Here is a 4244-nt window from a genome sequence, read left to right on the forward strand (position 1 = left end):
CTCCCGGCGAGGTCGGGTTTAAAGGATCGGAGTCATCTGACCCATCGCCAGATGGTGATTTGCATAATTTATTCCCTTCCCTCAACTCTGATTGGTCACACCTTCGCTGACGCCCTTCACCGAGACTCCCCAAAGTTTGAATGAAAGCTGTGCATTCCCACCGCGTGGAAACTCCGCACGTGCGGCCGCGCTTCCTCCCCGCCGGCTTCGCCGGCTACCGGGTCTCTCGCCATCCTCTTCCTCCTAGTGCAGCCCCTCCAGACCCCAGACACACCGCACCCCCCTGCCGCCCCGTGGGGGTCACCTCCCCAAAACCCTGCGCACGTTGAAGAAACGATCTCTGGAGAAGGAAGATCATCTTCTCCAAGACGCAAAGCAGTCTCTGTACCCTGAACCAAGAGTTGAATGGGGGAGAATCCCCGGGCCACCCCTTGGTCATTCTCCTTCCCCTCCCACCAGAGAGGCCAGCAACAGGTGCCAGAGCCAGGAGTAGAAGCGCGATAGGATAATACCCTAGCAGCGCTGAGGTGCCGTGGGCTGTGGCCCAGGGTTCGAGCACGGACCGTGCTCGAAGTCACCGCGCCGCCACCCACTAGCTGCAAAATCCCAGGCAAGCCACTAAACCTCTCCACCGCGGTTCGCTGATCCGCAATATGGGGGTGTTGGCAAAATTAACAGATAATGTATTGAAGCGCTTAGTGTGGCGCCTGGCACGTGGTGAGCGCTCTCTTAACCCTGGGGACAGAGGACTAGAGGGATGTAAGGCGACATTTCCCACAAGGAGCTTTGGAAACGAGCTTGGTGTCTAATGCGCTTGGCCAGCGTGGAATCACCGCCGACTCGCAGGAACTACCTGTTGAGTGGAATCCTTCACTTTCTTCCTTTCTCTTCTCCATCTTTTTTTTTTTTCCTCCGCCTCCTCTCCTTTCCCTCTGCTGATCTGTGTCCCTGCTCCTCCCTTAGGTCCCTGTCTGGCTCGGCCCGCCGGACCCCAGGGCTGAGAGCGGCTAGCGCCGGAGACCTTGGCCCAGAATCGCGTCCCGCACAGGGGATCCGGGCGGCGGCCGGGGTGGCCGCAGGAGTGTGCGGGGGAGGATGCGTCTCAAAAGCCCCTAGAGACGCGGAGGGGGCAGGGAGAGGTAGAACGTGCGTGCCATGGCAAGGCTGCGCACCGCCACTCCTGCCTCGTTCCAGCCGGGAAGAGCGGGCTGGGCCAGGCAGCACCCTTAATCGCGATTAACCCCGCCGGGCCGGGCGGGGCGCAGGGAGCCAGTCCAGCCCTTGCCTAGGGAGGAAAGCTAGGGAGAGGCCCGCGTCCGGTCCTCCCTAGTGTCGGAGACCTGTGTGGGAACACCAGTCCGGAGCGAGCAGGTCCCGTTACCTTTGTCCCGCCTGCTGCCAACGGAGCCCACTTTGTCCCTCCTAAGTACTACAACTCCTTAACGAGAGGCAGGCTGGCTTTCTTTTCTGAGTGTAAAACTCATGCACTTTATAAAAGAGATGGCAAATGTCCCCAGATGTGTTGCTTCCGTCCTCTTCCCCCTCTCCACTGGCAAACTATGCAGACGTAAGTCAGGTATCTTCATTTTAAAGATGGGAAAACTGAGGCAGGCTGCAGGTTTGAAGAAAGCTTCCTGCAAACAGGTCTCTCCTCTGCTCTGGGTTTGATTAGGCCAATTGATCTATGAACCCTTAGCAACTTTGTCTCTGTCTCTTCAGAGGCTCTAGATAATGAGTAAGCTGTAAACATAAATTCCCTTTTCTGTTCTGAGCTGCTCAAAGCCATAGTCCCTGGACAGTGTGGAGGATGAATCTTGGCAGGCACGGTCATCATAGGTGAGATTCCCTAGGGGAGCTAGATATTCCTGCAAAGTCCCTTAATGGGGTGGGGGGGACCCACATTCAACAGTATCAACATCCACTTTATAAACTGCAGAGGCTATGAAAGCATTTCAGTTCTATTGCTGGTTAGAGTGCCCTCCTGTGTCTCCATATTATAATATCATGTGAGAACATGCAAAGGACCTCATGAAATTTGTATCACAGCATTAGAGTAATGTATAGATAGTATCAACTGTTGTGCTTCATAGTTACTAAACGAACCCTGAAGGGATTTGAGGAGCTTCCTGTGTAGAGAAATTCCCAGCTGGGGAATCTCAGCAGAAACTTGTTTGTGTTGCAGTTAAAATGTCAAGGTCTTGAGCTACCACAGTAGAGAACAGTTGTCATTCCTTTTGGTAGCCCAGCATCTGAAGACCTTTCCAGTGTTAAGGAATGCCTCTCCCTCTAATGAGAGGAGCCCACTTTGCATAGAAAGAGCACATTATGTTGGTGAGTACATGAATGAAGCATGTTGTGGATCTCCAGGAAGGGGGCAGAGTACTCGGCTTTTGCTAAATTGATTTGACCACAGAACATTCTCCCCATAAAGAGTTTAACGAGGGATCCAAATTCTCCAGGAACACAGTTTGCGAAGCATTGGGTTAGGAACTGTAATTACAGAGAAAGCTGAGCCTCTCAGTTTAAAATCTCTCTGAGGTTTAAACAACCTCAGCAACCCTACACGCTGAAAGTGACTGTGGGTAGATTTCAAGGTCTTTTGTTTGTTTGTTTCTTGTGTTTTGTTTTCCCTCCTTTATAAATTATAAGCTCCAATTCCTTGCATTCTTCCACTCAGAAGACATCTAAAGGGAGCCGGGTAATTCTCCTTGATAAAGCTAAGATTTTCATGTAACTACATACATGCAGTTCCTACATGGTTGTGTGTTTTTCTTCTGCTTGGTAACAGGCATGGTTGTTGTTGCTGTTAGCTGCTGTTGAGGTGTTCTGACTCATGGAGACCTTCTGTATCGCACAACAAAAGATTGCCTCATCCTGCACCATTCTGACAGTCTTTGGTATGTTTGAATCCATTTTTGCAGCCACTGTGTCAACCCATGTCATGGAAGGCTTCCCTTGTTTTCACTGTCGCTCTACATTACCAGACATGATGTCCCTTTCTAGCAACTGGTCCATGGAACTGGTGAAAAATTGTGTTTAACCAAGGGTTTGGGTAGTTTAAAGGAGTTTACCTGAGAAACCAGCCAGACCTCACACATTTCTTTTAGGAGGGGCGATGCATGGGAAAGGACCCTGGTGGTGCAGTGGCTAAAGCACTTGGCTGCTAACTGAAAGATTAGCAGTTTGAACCCACCAGCGCACCATGGGCAAAAGATGTGGCAGTTTGCTTCCATAAAGATTAAAGGTTTGGAAACCCTATGGGGCATATATAGGACATCTACTGTGTCCTATAGAGTTGCTGTGAGGTCAGGATTGACTCAACAGGAATGGGTTTTTGTTTTGGTATGGGGTAGTTGACCCAGAGGATGAGACCAAGGGAATGTTTGTCAAGCTCCATTCACACCCTCAAAAAAAAAAAAAAAAAATCAGAGTGGTTTAGCTTAGTATTATTTTTAATTTGCTATGTTAATAACCTTCTCCAGCTCTCCCTACACACAAAAGCTGAATGACCACTGATGAGATCAGTGAAGAACTTTGATATTCTGAGCAGGTATAGAGATCAACACCTCCCAGAGAGGACTGTGGCAAATGCTGTACTGAGGGAGCACAGCTGAGCAAACCAGGCAGCTCAGCCTCCTGGGACCCTTTCTCTCTACTATCACTTCCAGAGAATGGAACAGAACAAAGCAAAGTTGAGGCAAAAGGGATGGCTGCCAAACTAAGAGGCATTAAAATGAGTTCAAATGCGGTACTAGATTGCCAAATTAAGTTCATTTTAAAATGTCCATTTCCAAATCTCTGTAAAAAACTAACTTTTAACTTGATCAAAATGGTCCATTCTCTAGCAAAATATGTTACAAAGAACTGACCCCAGAAGATACAAAATATCTAAATAGGCCAGTAACCATGAGAAAAGACTGATAAATTGTCCAGCTATCCTACCCACTCATCCCCAAAAGCACCTGGCATATATTATTGCACAGTCACATTTCTTTAAACTACCAAACCCTTGACTAAATCCAGTTTTCACCTACTCCACCTATATATATATATATATACCTATACCTGCACAGCAGATCATAGCTAGAAAAAACATAAAAGCTTGCTAAATGGTCTCATTTTAAATTAATGACCACTAACTTTAAATGGGCTTTTAATTCTGCCAAGCAATCAAATTATACTTTCTTAAATCAGTTACTCTTTCCTCTCTAAGAAACTCTCTCACATCTTCTCCCCTGTCCTCC

This window comes from Loxodonta africana, chromosome 11 (assembly GCF_030014295.1).
Source record: "Loxodonta africana isolate mLoxAfr1 chromosome 11, mLoxAfr1.hap2, whole genome shotgun sequence".
NCBI classification, from domain to species: domain Eukaryota; kingdom Metazoa; phylum Chordata; class Mammalia; order Proboscidea; family Elephantidae; genus Loxodonta; species Loxodonta africana.